At 46.5% G+C, this 14660-nt stretch overlaps 1 long non-coding RNA gene across 1 annotated transcript; it reads left to right on the top strand.

Moving 5' to 3' along the window:
• Window positions 1-2435: 2435 nt before the first annotated feature.
• Window positions 2436-5654, top strand: LOC101685014. Its single transcript, XR_001180690.2, has 4 exons — window positions 2436-2838; window positions 3392-3444; window positions 3969-4129; window positions 5281-5654. It is a non-coding gene; the product is annotated as an uncharacterized LOC101685014 (long non-coding RNA).
• Window positions 5655-14660: the final 9006 nt, after the last annotated feature.

Below are 14660 nucleotides of genomic sequence, written 5' to 3' on the forward strand. Positions count from 1 at the left end.
TCTTAACTGGCCCCAGACCACATGACTCACTGTCATTGAGTAGAGCCCAGATGAGTAAACTTCATGAAAAGGATAAGGTCAAGGAGCCAAATGAAGTGAGGACACTAGAAAGGGGGAGAGAAGAAGGAAGAAAATATAGGAGGAGGGGGAAAACTAAAGGAATATCAGAAAACGATGGATGGAAGTGAAAGAATGAAGAAGAGCCCGGCTGGGATGAATCTGGTGACTGTGGTGTGTGTGTGTGTGTGTGTGTGTGTGTGTGCGCGCGCGCGCGTGTGCGTACTTGTGTGTGTGGTGTGTATGTGTCGGTGTGTATACCAGAAGGAGACACCTGGGGAGTGGGTGCCCTCTGTGCAAGACATTAAGAGGTCACTTTACAGACTGTCTCACTGAATCCTGCTATCAGCGTGGTGAGGTAAACTTTCTTATTCCCAGTTTACAGATTAGGAACTTTTAACTCAGAGAAATGAAACCCCAGATGCTCCAGGCGATATAGAACACTGTCTGGGGGCACCTAGGTGGCTCAGTCTTAAAGCCTCTGCCTAAAGCCTCTGCTTCTCCCTCTCTCTGCCTGCTTCTCTGCCTACTTGTGATTTCTGTCAAATAAATAAGTAAAATCTTAATGAAAAAAAAAAATAAAGAACACTGTCTGCAGTGCACTATAGGCAAGCTGGAGCTATGCTTTACTGCTGGTGACTAAGCCCCACCAATATCCAGTGTGTTCTCCTGGTGGCAGGTTATCTGTTCAAGGCAGCAACCAGGGGACCTCAAGTCCTGCCTTCAACAACACTGTCAGCAGCTCAAATGCCACAAGTGGGTGAAGTTAAGGGCACTGGCATGGACCCAAAGCTGCCATTGGCACAGTGTCCAGAAAGCATTTGGGGAGCTGTCCATCCCTCTTGGCCGAGGTACATAGGGCCTCCTAGTTATGTTAATTAAACAAATCTAATCACAGAAATGAACTGACCCAGGGGATGGGAACAGCACGCAGCCTCAAGTTCCTGGTGAAAATCCAGTTAAGACAGAGGTGAGCTCACCCTACTCTGGAAAGATCACAAGGGGCAAGAGTGGGGCTAAGAGGAAGTTAAGAGAGAAAAATCATACCTGAATATCCATTACATGAGTCTCCTTCCTAAATATCTCTTGTGTCAGGGAGGGCCCAGGAAAAACCTGGGAGAGAATTAAATAGAAACTGGGCATCCACCTATTCCCTCTTTTACCATTTTCCTGAGATTCTGGTTGGGAAACATGTGGCAGGCACAGGAGACGAGGACACACGTCCTGTACAGAGCTGGAGTGCAGAGCTGGGCTGGCCATACAGAGCCCAAGGGTCAAGTCTGATCTGGGCTCTGTCACCAAGGGGCCATTTGACCTCTGACTTTGTACTCCCTGAGCCTTAATAAGATGAAATGCTAGTACTGGACCACAAGCCAACTCATAGGGTGGCTTCAGAGACCCAGAGACATAATGGGTCTACAGGAACTTAAAATTTTAAGTAAAAGCTTCTATCGAGCTTGTCATTAAGACTGTGTTTTAAATAATGAAACAGCAAACAGAAAACGCTGGTGAGGTTCCCCTAAAGGGTGGGAGAGGGCTCATTCTGCCTTTCATCTATGTATTCAGAGTGCATTTAGCATTAACATGCATTAAATGCATTAATGCATTAGCATTAGTATGTTCCAGGTTACAGAAATAAGTATAACACCGCCTCTGACCTGGAGAGAATTTTTCAGAGACCACAGTGGGAGGAACTGTGTCTTGTTTTTCTTCCTGTTATAACCTCAGTACTTAACAATAGGTTAATACTTAAGAGTAGATGCTCAATAAATGACTAAATGAATGAACCGCCAGTTTTGTAGGGATAAAAATAAACAGGCATTTTCGATAAAGCCTGGTGAAGCTGAAAGTGAATGGGACCCTGGGAACTGTAATGAGGGACACTGCGCGGGCGCTAGCGGGAGGAAAGGCTCCTGGAAGTGTGTGCTGAGGGAGAAGCTGCCTCTGGATGAAAGGTGCGGTTGAAGTACCAAAGCAGGTCTGGCGGGCTCTGGAAGCCCCGTCACCCTCCTCCAAGGAAGAGGGACGCACGGAGAGAGAAGTCAGATGAATCCTTATTAAGACACTGCCCGCGGCCAGCCAGCTAAAAGAGACGCCGGAAGGAAAGTTAGCGGGAAACGCGCACTTGGATTTAAGAAAGAAAAAAAAAAAATCGGGCTGCGCCGGGCACAGGAGTCCAAGATGGACAGCTCGGGACCCCCCGCTGCGAACAGGGACGCGAACTCGAGGACTGGCGGGTGCGACAGCCGGGGGATGGAGGCGGGGCAGGGGGCGGAGCGGGGCGTGCGCGCGTGCGCGCATGCGCGCGGGAGAGCGCGGGGATGCGATCGTGCGTGCGTGTGCGCGCGCGCAGCTAACACCCCGACGGATAAGCCTGACAAAGGCGGGGACGCCTGGCGGCCCCGGGGCCACCGAGCTGGCGCCGCGAGGCAGTGACGCCCGAGGCGAGGGGGCGGGACGCACGGAGCGCCTCGCCGAGCCCCGCGCCGTTAAAAACAAAGCCATCTCTTTTGAAACAAAAATGAAACAGACGTGGCCGGGGAAAGCTAAATATTTGCCAGCCGATGTGAACAAAGGGGAAAAGTCCAGCCAGGGAACTTTGAGTTTCTGCGCGAGCCCCCAGCGGCCCCGCTCGCTGGGTACTTTATGAGAACGTCCTTTGCCCCTGCTTTCCCTCAGTCCCCGAAGGAAAATAAATCCTCGGCCAAATGAGACTTGACGGCGTGAACAGAAGACCGTCTCCAGACTGTCCCAGCTGGCGCAGGCGGAGCCGGGCCAGAGGTACCGCGCGGGTTAAGGCCACCAGCGCCCGGGGTGCAGAGAGCGTCGCCCTCCCCAGAGCTGGGACCCATGCAGCGCCAAAGAAGCCTTTGTTTTTCTCTCTAATCCCTTCTGCCAACCCGGGATATAAGTCCTCGCTATTTCTGCTCGATGTACCCCACCCCTGATTCTCAACAGTGCAGCCTCTCAGCCCCACCCCCACCGCCCACTGTGAGTCCCCTCCTCCTCCCTCCGTTAAACCGCAGCATCACACAGCAAGGCCCTATTGCAGTTACCCATAAATGCAAAGGCGAGGAGCCACCAATACCTGTTTGAGGAGATGGCATTTTAATTAGCACACTCCAGCTGCCATAAACCCCGATCCTGTCCCACCTCTCCTCCCCCTCCCCGTGCCCTCTCCCAACCTTCCTGCTCACCCCCATCTATGTAAAAAAGCCATAAAGCCTTTCTCCAATCGCCTTCTTGGAGTTTATGCAACCCCCAGAACACAGGTTGATTGGAAAGGTCTCTCTCCTGGATAACAACAATTCAATGTGCCTTGACATTTTAATAGCCTGCCGTCCTGGTGAACACAATCGAGCAAGGCAGTGAAGAAAAAATCATTAGGTAAGCAAGATAATCTAAGCGGAATCTGTTGCCCGCACTCGCACATCTGGGGGCAGGTTGCACATCTGGGGCGGTCCACAAAGCTGGGTTCATCCTGCCCTGCAGCAGCTTCGCATGTGTGCGTGGATATATAAACTCGTTCAGTTAGAGATACACACCTTCACGGAAGATTTTGGGAGATAAACATACTAAGGAAATACCAGTCACCCCATCTAACTACCACCAAATTAAACTTACTGCTCTCAGTACAGACTTGAATATTGGTTGGGATCCCTAACACCAACCATTTAAAGGCTTATGTATTTCCGAAATAGATACGTATTCATTTGTATAAGGATTTTGAATATAATGCCATAGCTAAATATGTAATTTAAACATATATATGTATATATGTACATGTATATATATACACACACTGTAAAACATTTATGCTTAGTGTATGCAATGTACTATTATAAATGCTGCGTGTCTACTAACTCATTTAATCCTCAAAACATATGTATGTTACTCTTCCCACTCTGCAGATGAGGTAACTGAGGCACAGAGTTCAAGCAACTTGTCCACAGTCATCTTCCAATAAGTGCTGGAGCCAGGATTTGAATGCAGGCAGTCCGCCTCTTGTATCCAAGCTGTCATCCACTAAGTCATGCCGTCTTGCAAAAAGAAGTCAAGTCACACAAATAAGGTTACATGTCTTTATAAAGTCAGTGCATGCTTTCGTGAATGTGTGTATTTACACACCCACAACACACATATTTATGTGGATACTCAAAAGGTGCAAAGCAGTGTTACTTCTTTCGGTATAAGCACCTGCATTTATGTGTTCCTCCGTATTCACGAGTTGAGTATCTTGTGAGTCCCAAGATCATGTGTTAGTACTGAGGATATAACAATTAATTAGACACAAATACCACGCTCAAGTAACTCATAGCCTACATGAAAGTCAAATCAGCAAAAAGTTGTTGACCTTGGGGGTGATAGGATAGAGACTGACACAGAGCCGCAGAAGTCCAGAGGATCCCCCATTGCCCCCCACCTGCCTCACACATCCCCTACCCAGAATCCTCTGGGGAAGCCATATACCCATTCACATGAGGTTGTCATACACAAAACGGGTGGAGAGCTCCAACTGGGAATCACCTTCAAGACCATTTTATAAGCTACCTAAGAAATGAGTCTTGTGGTTTGATAATTACACATCACACATACACACACACACACACACACATACAGAGCCCTTTCTTAGAAGGAGATAGGAGTGACATCACAGAACCTCAAGGGCCAACAGATGACAGAAAATTCTCCTGTTGGATTCCAACCCGCCCCATTCGCCCATGCTCCTCCCTCTCTTCCTGCAAGGAAGTCCGGCAGAGATCGGTTTCCCAGGGTGCTGACTTGGCAAGCTATTCACTTTATGAATATGACCCTCAGAGGGGAGAGCCCCTCTCAGCAGCCCCCGAACTATGTTATCACCGTTATTAAAGGAGCTTAAAGAGGAGCTGGGAGGACGAGACACCACTGGAATTGCAGCCTGATTGTGATTGATGTGTTCCTATTAGCGCCTCAGTGTTATCTCTCTGGATGGCAAGAACAGCCAGTGGCTTGTAACACAACAGATTACCTGAGTTCTCAGCCTTAGAAGGATGTTTAAATAAAATATAGTCCCTCTTAGCAAGAGGCTCATTTTCTCCACGAGGCTCCCAGACTATTTCATGTCAGCTCTGATTCGCTGCGACTCTCCTCAGTAAACATGTCTTATCATTAATAATTCTTTACAAGCACAATCTCCAAGAGTCCTCTCTCTCTCTCTCTCACTCTCTCTCTCCCTTTCTCTAGGTGGCTGGACTCAGACACATCACGCTCCAGTTTGGGTTCCAAGGTGCTTCTCTCTGGATTTTCACCTGCCTTGCCAAAAATGATTGATTACGCCGGGCCGACTGGGTGTCCGGCAATACCCAACAAATGACTTTGGCCCCTAACAGCAGGCCTTGGCCAGATAGAAATCAATATTTCACCATTAAAATCTATCAAAGAAGAGTTAAGGCACCATCTGTCCCTGCCGCCTCTCTATGGTGTGTGAACATTAAATCCGACACTTGTACTACATGGGTAATCAATATATAGTGGTTCACAGATCATTTGTGGTTCCTTTTTAGCAGTGATGGATGTCTGGAATCGTTGTGATTCATTTTGTCAGACCATTAAACAAGATTCTGTCCAGTTCCTTCCTGATTTCATTTAGAGGATCATTCTTCACAGTTCATAAGAGGGAAACGGTTTTACCAATCTGCTTCTATTTCAATAAGTCACTTTATAGAGATTTTGTGTCCTCCAGACTGTAAAAATTCTGGAGAGATAGTACAAACAGACCTCTAAAACTATTCACTGCATGACATATGCATAAAGTGTGAAGAGAGGAATGTAAATATGTTTACCTCTTTATCTGCAAATGTTGGTTTTAACCCCCTCCTGGCTGGAGCGCTGACCTGTGGGGCACTCCCAGAACAGTGCCCACCACAGCAGGAGGAGGCTGAGGCTGGTGACTGGGGACCCATTCATAGAGGCAGGGGGAACCATCTCCCCCCCAATCTTCGGTGGCATGGCCAAAAGCAAACGGGAATGGCTTTTTTGGAGGTGAATTTCAGACCTTCATTTCTACAGTCGAGATGATCTTGCTACTCACCCAAATGTTTGGCAAATGCCTTTCGGTACTCTGGTGCAACATGCTCACCCAGGAAAAGAAAGGGTGACTGTGTCCTTGAGGGCAGGGTAGGAATGACCATAAGGACATGCATGATGATACCAGCTGCCCTTCGGGGGGCACTGACCTGTACCAGGCACAAAATACGGCCAAGTCTCACCCTTGACAATTTTATAAGATAGGTACTGCTCTCCCCACTTTCCAGTGGGGGAAACTGAGGCTCAAAGAAGTTAAATATACTGCTTACGATTGCCCTACCCAAAAAACTGCAAGGTCAGGACCCAGACCTAGGCCTGTCTAACACCAAAGAGCCCCCAAGACCATGGCCAGCTCTTGGCTATTGGCCATCACTCTGCAGGTGATTTTGTTTCAACCCAAGTGAATTTCCTTCCGTCCTCCTGGTCTACATCCTTGCTCCAACCAATCAGGGTGCTTTTAGGAAATAAAGCTTTTTAATTATTATTTTAAATAATTCTGCAACAAAAATCACTAAATAATGCACTCCAAAACCAAACAATTGATTTTAAACCATTTTCCAGTTTTGGATTATTGGATAATTATATCACTGTGGCTGATCTAAGTGCAGATAAGCAGATATTGATTTAAATATTAGCATACACATAAACACATTATTATATATACACAGATATATATACACATATATGTGCATCCACTTTATATCGTTATTATAAATTATAGAACATATTTGAAAGACTCTAGAGATGACTTAGTTTTTCCTCCTTTCCTTTCCTTTTAAAATAAAGTAATTGAGTCTCGGAAAGAATAAATGCTGGACCTGGGATGAGAATCTTATTTCCTGATTTCCAAGGTAAAACACCATACGGAAAACCTACGTAACAGAGATTTATTCAGTTACAATTTGGGGCCAATATGTTTGTTGAGGGGTCAGTTGGGAGAGAGTTAATGTATGTTGGGCAAACCTCTGGGGCATTCTTACCTCCGCACCAATTCACTAACCACCATACCCCCCTGCCTGCCTCAAGGGCACAGCTCAAGGTAAGGCAGGTGGCACCACTTCAAACCCAAGGCCATCAGGCCAGAGCCAGCCGTACTGGATAATAGCACCTCAGGGAAATTCCAGACAAGGCACTTTGAGGAGGCATAGGGCATGGCAGAGAGAGCTAGGATTTGGGCTTTGGAAAGACTAGGCAAGAACCCATCTGTGCTGCTAATTAACTGTGTCACCTCAGATATGTACTTAACCTCTCTAAGTATCAGTTTCCTCCTCTAAGAATGAAGCTAATCACACATACCTCCCGGGCAATTGCAAGGATTCAGTGAGACAAGGCCAACTTTAGCCCTTTATCCTGGTCTCCTTTCCTTCCTTCCTCCCCAACATTACCCCATACGTTTGTATTCCGCTTGTTTTTTAGCCTGCATAAAAACTCAGGATGGCATCCGCCACATGAGAATTATCGAATTCCCCTCGATTCTAGAAACATAAAACCTAGGAATTAAAATAAGAATTGAGAGGTCTTTGGTGCAACTGTTGACTGAGTGCAGGAACCAAGTTCACCACCTGCCTGACAGTTCATTTTCAAGGATGAGGGGCTCAAGATGTCACAAGCAAGTCTGCCTCACTGGTGGGCAGTCTTTTAACCATACATGTCCTGCTAAACGTGACTCCAAGTAAATCCCTTCCATTAGTCCCAGCAATAATTCCAATCCATAACCACCTCATGTTCCGTATAATAATTTAATAGAATGAAAAGAAATGTTCCTTATAATTTGGGTTAAAACTACCTTCTTGAAGCACTTTCATTATTGGACTAAAATCCAAGAGCGTTGTGCCTGCCCAGGTGGCTCAATGCATGTCTTTTGACGTTAGTTCTGAGCACATCCCAGCTCATATTGAACAAAATGAAGAATTTTTTTTTCATGTTCTTTTATGAATCCTCCGTGGTCCTTGTCACTTGATGGGTTTTCTCTGTCTCTGAAGTTCCATTCTTGAGCATGAAATCCAGAATGGGGCGGAACTCTTTGGATTCAATGTTATACTTCAGGTTTTTCCATCAATTTCTTCCTTTCTTCTTTGTTCTTCTTATCTATCTTCCCATCTACTTTCCCCCATCTTCCCCCATCTACCTGTCCTTCCATCCATCCATCCTTCCATCACAAATATCCTAGTCAAAGAGGAATGCGAGGGTCTGAACAATGTCTCTCAACAATGGAATGCAACAAACCCTACCCCCAACACCAAATGCCAGCCCCAGAATTTATGGAAGCAACTGTCCCCCTACGGACACTTCTGAACCCAAATATCAGCAGAAGCTCCAGGTGGGCCAGCTAACATCCATGCGAGAGCCTCAGGGTAGCTCACTGTCCCTTCACTCTTTCTTGGGGTAGGTCATTGTCTCTCAACTCCAGAATACGAGAATTAAATTCGACAACTCTATATTGAGCGTTCCTAAGAAAGCCTCACTGAGCTCTCACGGTCTGTCCAGGTCATTCGAGAAAGAGCAGTCATCACATAGGCTACCAGGGCTTTACTCTGCCCAGTGGCTCGGTCCTATGACTCCTCATGTCCCACTGAGCTTAATCCTGTGGGCCCCACTCAGTTTCCACTCCTTGCTAATGTGTCATGTCCCATGTGTTCCTATCTTGGATGTCCATTTTTGCTGCTGGTTCTCCCTGCGTGTGCAGACCTCTGAATCTAGCATCTCCCACCAAACTTGAGCGTATACTAATTCCTTCTTTTAAGCGTGGCCTTCTTAGGAAGATGGACCTCTGCACTGGTTCTTTTAAAAATTTGGGTCCATGCATGTCCACTCAGGCAAAAATTGTTCAGACGCATCCCTGACCAGGGGGTAGTGGAAACATGCTCAGCGAGCAGCCAGCAAGCCCCAAGCGTACCTGCCAGGCACATACCTGCCAGGCAGACGTGCACCATCAGACGTGCAGTGAGGACACGGCCATCCGTACAGTCGGAAGTGAAAATCACAAACTCTCCCTCTGCTGGGTTAAGTCATAGCAGAACTACTTCTGATGGAAAAGTTCATGTATTCTTGAAGATTTTCAGGAATTCCAGACATTCTTATTTTGTCCAGCGGTAAAACAATATATACATTCATACATTCAAGACTTTTCTCCTCAGAACTAACTTCAGCCCATCTTGCTCTAATTTAAGCCCATTCTCTGTGCTTAAGGTTTTTGCCTTTTCACGAACTATTCTCATGTATTGGTTGCTTTGAAACGTGGGTTTCATTAGTGATCACAGCAACTTTCTGCAAGATAGGTTTCTTTTTCCCCATGACTGGAGGAGAAACTGAGGCTGAGGCCATAAAGGATTTAGTAATTCACATGATATCATGTGCTAATAAATGATAGACCATGATTCAAACCCAAGCCAGAGTTCCCAGGCAAGGCTACTGAACCCTGCGTCATTCTTCCATTGAAAATATTCATCTCGCAGCTATAATGGGATTTACAGGGAGTTCTGAAAGCAGAACTAGACCCAATCAGAAACTTTTATAGCTATTAAAAAATCTGCTTAACACCCCCCAAATCATGTCCTGCATCTAAACATCAAGCATATTTTTTCAAACTTCACTTTCAACTCCTCATCACAGGGGCCAGAGAGCCCTTAAGACCCTGTGGGGAAGGGACACAAGACCAAATTGCCCCTTTCAACTCACAGACACATGTGGACAGAGTATCACATGGAGGTTAAGACATTTCACCTCTTCTCAACCAGAAGATTCCTTGGTTATCATGTGCCAAGTGAGGATGTGGGCCAGGCTGGTATCGGCAACCAGCAGTGGGGAGGGAAGGTCAGGGACCAGATCAGTCCAGGGCAAGGGACTTCCAGATCAGGCTCTCATAGCAGATCTCAGACCATCCGACGCTATTTCCAGAAAGGCAAGCCTGACTCTGGGGCCCCCATGCTCTGGGGAAAAATGTTGCAGGGAACCACTGAGAAACTTTAGAACTCAGGGAACTCAGCTGGGGCTGGGGGCGCATCTCAGCTGGCATTGGGGAGCATAACATCCCCTGGGGGGCATTCAGAAGTGTGAGAGTAAGCTGTTGTGATGCTGAGGGCACTAGGAGGCAATTAGTGGGTAGAGAAGGTGATGCTCAATGTACCCTAAAGTGTGAGACTGACCCGTGCAATGACAAATTGCCCATTCACGACGCCACGGGCACTCCACTGACTGAACCCAACTTTCTCAGTTTACAGAAAAAAAAGATTTGAATGAATACCCCCAAAAGAACTTGGGGATAATTTTTTCCTGCCCATTGGTGTCAGCGTATATGCAGCTCCACCCAGGTCAGGAAAAATGTCATGAAGTTTGTTGCTTCTCCTGAAGCACATCGGTAGGGCCACAATCCCAAGAAATGGAAAGGAAAATGATACTCATCGAATGTGCCAAATCCTGCCTTAAGGGCTTCACACACATTACCTCACTTTTCCTCTGAAAAAACAAACCAAACAAAACAACATACCCTGGGAATCAGGTGGTCTAAGGAGGAAAGGAAAGGCTCAGAGCAGTTAAGTAAGCTGACCAAGGCCACACAGCTCATTCGTGGCAGAAGCAAGATTCCAGCTCAACTCTTCTGGCCAGCAAAGTATGCTCCATGGGGACACACAGGAGCAGCGAGTTCGGTACCCCCAATCATACCTATCTCTAGGTACCCTAAATCACATCTCAGCTCTTCTAGAGACTACAACAAGCCTGAGCAAAATAGAGAGAGACCAAGTTCATCCTGAAGCCTTCTCTCCTCCTCTCGGAGCTCCCTCCACCAAACAGCACTGGAGTTAGCCAGAAGAAGCTGGGTATGGGTAATGACTGCCAGGAATTTTTGCTTTTTGTAAGAGTACCTACGCCATGTGGAAAACATGGATATATACGGAAGCAAGCTCCTGGCTTAGAAGGAGAATGGAGAGGGGGTTACTGCTAAGGAGAAGTAAGACATCTTTCTAGAACTATTAACCATTCCACAATGTTGCCTCACATAAACCAGGCTATGAAGCTGTTGAAGAATAAAAGGGCTTTGGCCTGGAGGCTTCCGAGCATCTCTGAGAGTTTCCGTTCTCTTTCTATTTGGCCTTGAACCACTGTAATGCAATGAGGAGGGGAAAGAATGGTGAAGAGAGACACAGGGGAGGGAGGGGAGATGGCACTTCCCGGTAGGCTCTAAGACCTTCCCAGCAACGGAAAATGGAAAAGCAACAATGCTACTGGTAATGGCCCCCCTTGGCAATTTTTGAAATCTTCTTGCATTTGGTCAGGAAGTGGCCCGTCTGGAATCCCCATTCTATCACTTCCGGGGTACATGAAGCCTGCAGATGCTCTAACATGATGAAAACTCAAGTTCTTCATTTGTATAAACACCTCACAGTGTTGTCCTGAAGAATGCACATAAAGCACCTAGCACTTAGTAGGCACTCAGGGAATGGAAGCACCCAGGGCCGATGTTCTTGAAGATGGAGCTCATGGGGGTGCTTTGGGCTAGGCAGTGCAAAGGAGTTCATCACCTCCAAAGCTCTCACTCTGCTATCCTCAATCTCTTTTTCTCCTCGAGAGTGGGCAGAGGTGGGGGGAGCAAGGAGGGGAGTTTTCAGGGTAACACGACTAATCAGGATTTCACCATCAAAGCAAATATATCCAATTAACGGCTATTAAAGGAGCATTTTCTGGCACTGTGCACAATGAAGGCCATTCTATCTAGTGGAAATTAATCTTAATTATTGGTACCTGCATACATACATGAAAAGGGAAGCAACTCACATTAATCTACATTAAACTTAATAGCAGTCGGTGTATTATCTATTCTGAGTCAAAATTGACTGCTGGCCCCTGGAAGGAGACCCGCGGTGCTAACTCAAGTAATTACAGTGCAGTGGGTCTCAAAGACACAATTTGTTCCCTATATAATAAATCAGTGGTGAGAAGCTTTTTATAATTAAAAACCAAAAGGAAAAAAATAGAACTGTATAGGCAAATGTCAGTTTCTTCTTAAAGGAAACTAGGGAAAGGGAAAATGTGTCTTCCTGACGCCTCGTCTGAAAGGAGGACGAAGTCCCCATCTCGGATGGAATCGCAAACAGAGAGTGAAAGGGTTAGGTTCGCAGAACTATGGAAAGGGACGCTTTCAGAACCTCGCATTTGAGGTTTCTAAGAGTCCTTGACTTCGTTCCAAAGACACTGATAAGGCTTATATCAACTATAAGCCTTATATCAACTGGAATTTTCAGTGGTCTGGGGCAGGGTGGAAGACCAAGTCGATTTTACAAAATTCCACTTAGGTGGGACCCCCTTCCATTCCCATGAGAAAAAGAGGATGACCATCTGCTGCCCACTTCCTTCACACTGGGGCATCACACATTTATTCAGTAAATCAAATTGTAGCAGTTGCCCTACTCGTCCTAGACTTTGTTTACTCTTGTTGTCTCCATTTCCAGAAACCTCCAGAAACCTCCCTCACTGGTCCCTCCTTCACCTAGACTACTCCAGTTCGTTTGGGCTTTCCCTAGTTGCCTGGAATCCTACCTCTACAGGTGCTCTATGACCCCCAGACCGTCTCACCCAAACTCAACCCCAGCCAGCTTTTCCTAAAGTATGGCATGCCCACTACCACTGAAACAGGAAGGATTTAGTGATGTGCCGGTAACAGGCACCTCATAAGCCAGGTGCTGACCAGCAGGCACCCCGTGCACCCCACGTCTTCCCGTGTTCTCCAGGAAGACAGGCGAAACTACCCCCACTGTAAGGACACAAGCTCACTCAGGCCGGATATTCCCAGATTGGCTGCTGACCCCCATCATTACCTAAGTCCCAGCTCACCCCAGTTCAGGACCCTTCATTTCTGGGTCACCCGTAAGCCTTCCCTTACCCCGCCCAGGCCACCCCTCCTGAGTCCGAACCAGGGCCGCCATGCCCAATGACTGAGGTTTTGCGTATAATGGCAAACTGAAAGGGACGTCCTAGGACTGAGGGACTCAGTGGCCCTGTCAACTTCTTGGCACCCTGTCACTACCACCTTGCCTCAATCTTGGTTCTTTTCGCTGGGCCTCCTCCCGCCTCTCCATTCCCTTCCCACAACTCTGCTCTCAGCCTCCAGACCCCTTCTCCAGCCAAAGCCACTCCACAACCCACAACCTTTCACTGTAGGACATCAAAGTCAGTCTCTGACTCTGTGCTTGGATCCTTCCCACCCAGTACCTGCTCCAGCCTCTCCAATCAGGCTGAAACTCTGCTGGATCACAAATGTCCTTATAGCCAGGATCTTCCCTCCCACCTCTACTCTCTAAGTGTGTAGGTAGCTCTTCCTGCTTCCTCCTACCTCGTATACCTGTCTGCTTTATTCTTCCTTACCCAGTAGTGTCATTTAACACAGTTTCCAAATCAAAAGCCAGGTACACGTTCCCTGGAGAAATTTTAGAAAATATAGAAAAAAGAAAGAAAGGTAGCCTCTTGGTGTCCACTACTCAAAATTTTTTTCTGAGGCTATATAGCTCACATTCCTCAAAAGGGCAATGTAATTGACTTTGCTTTTTAAAAGGATTTTCATTCATTTCTTTTTTTTTTTTTTGATTTATTTATTTATTTGAGAGACAGTGAGAGCAGGGGAGAGGGGCAGAGAGAGAATCTCAAGCAGACTCCATGCTTAGCGCAGAGTCTGATGTGGGTCTCCATCTCAGGAGCCAGGGATCACGACCTGAGCCAAAACCAAGAGTCACGTACTCAACCAACTGTGCCACTCGGCACCCATCCTTCATTTCTTTTCTTTGAATGTGTAATGTGTGCTCTGGTCTGTTAGCATCCTTCCCAGAGGCAATCAGCATTACTGGCTTATTTTATGTTTTCTAGTTTACGGGTGGTGTGTGTATGTAACATATATTACAAGTGATGGGGTCCATCATGTTTTTACATCTTGCCATTTTTACTTAATAAACGTAAGAGGCAGTTTATATTATAAATGTAGATCTGCACTAGCTTCTTTTTAAATCTGTCTCCTTAATTAAAACAGTCAGTATACAACAACACAGTTGGAGCTGAGGTATAGCAAAAATCATGAGAGGCATTTGAATAGTTGAAGTTCAAAACACACTGGTCTCCCTGTATGCAATTTCTGTCACCTTCCCTGACCACCCAACCTTATCCATAAGTTAAGGTCCAGAGGCCCTGTTTGTATGCCTCTACTGATGGGAAACTCACTTCCTCGGGAGGCAGCCCTAGGTGGTGAGGCTGTTGTCCTGAGCCCTATCCTCTTCATCAAATGGAAATATCTCCCATTTCCCATCTCACTGAAATCTAGTGATCTCACCTCACTGGAATTTAAAATCTATTCATCCATTTGGACACTTAACAGCAACCACTCAACAGAGTTTCTTAACCATACCATAGGAGGTTGCCTTGCCCTTTTAACTTGATTTTCGGTTTCTGGGAGGCAGGAAACGAGGCTTGGGATCCCTTCCAGAGCTCGCCACAGTGTATCCCACACTGCATCTGGATAATGTCTTCTTATCTCCCAGATCTTTACCTCCTCCAGA

This window comes from Mustela putorius, unplaced genomic scaffold (assembly GCF_011764305.1).
Source record: "Mustela putorius furo isolate JIRA1106 unplaced genomic scaffold, ASM1176430v1.1 tig00003867_pilon_pilon_pilon, whole genome shotgun sequence".
Taxonomy (NCBI): domain Eukaryota; kingdom Metazoa; phylum Chordata; class Mammalia; order Carnivora; family Mustelidae; genus Mustela; species Mustela putorius.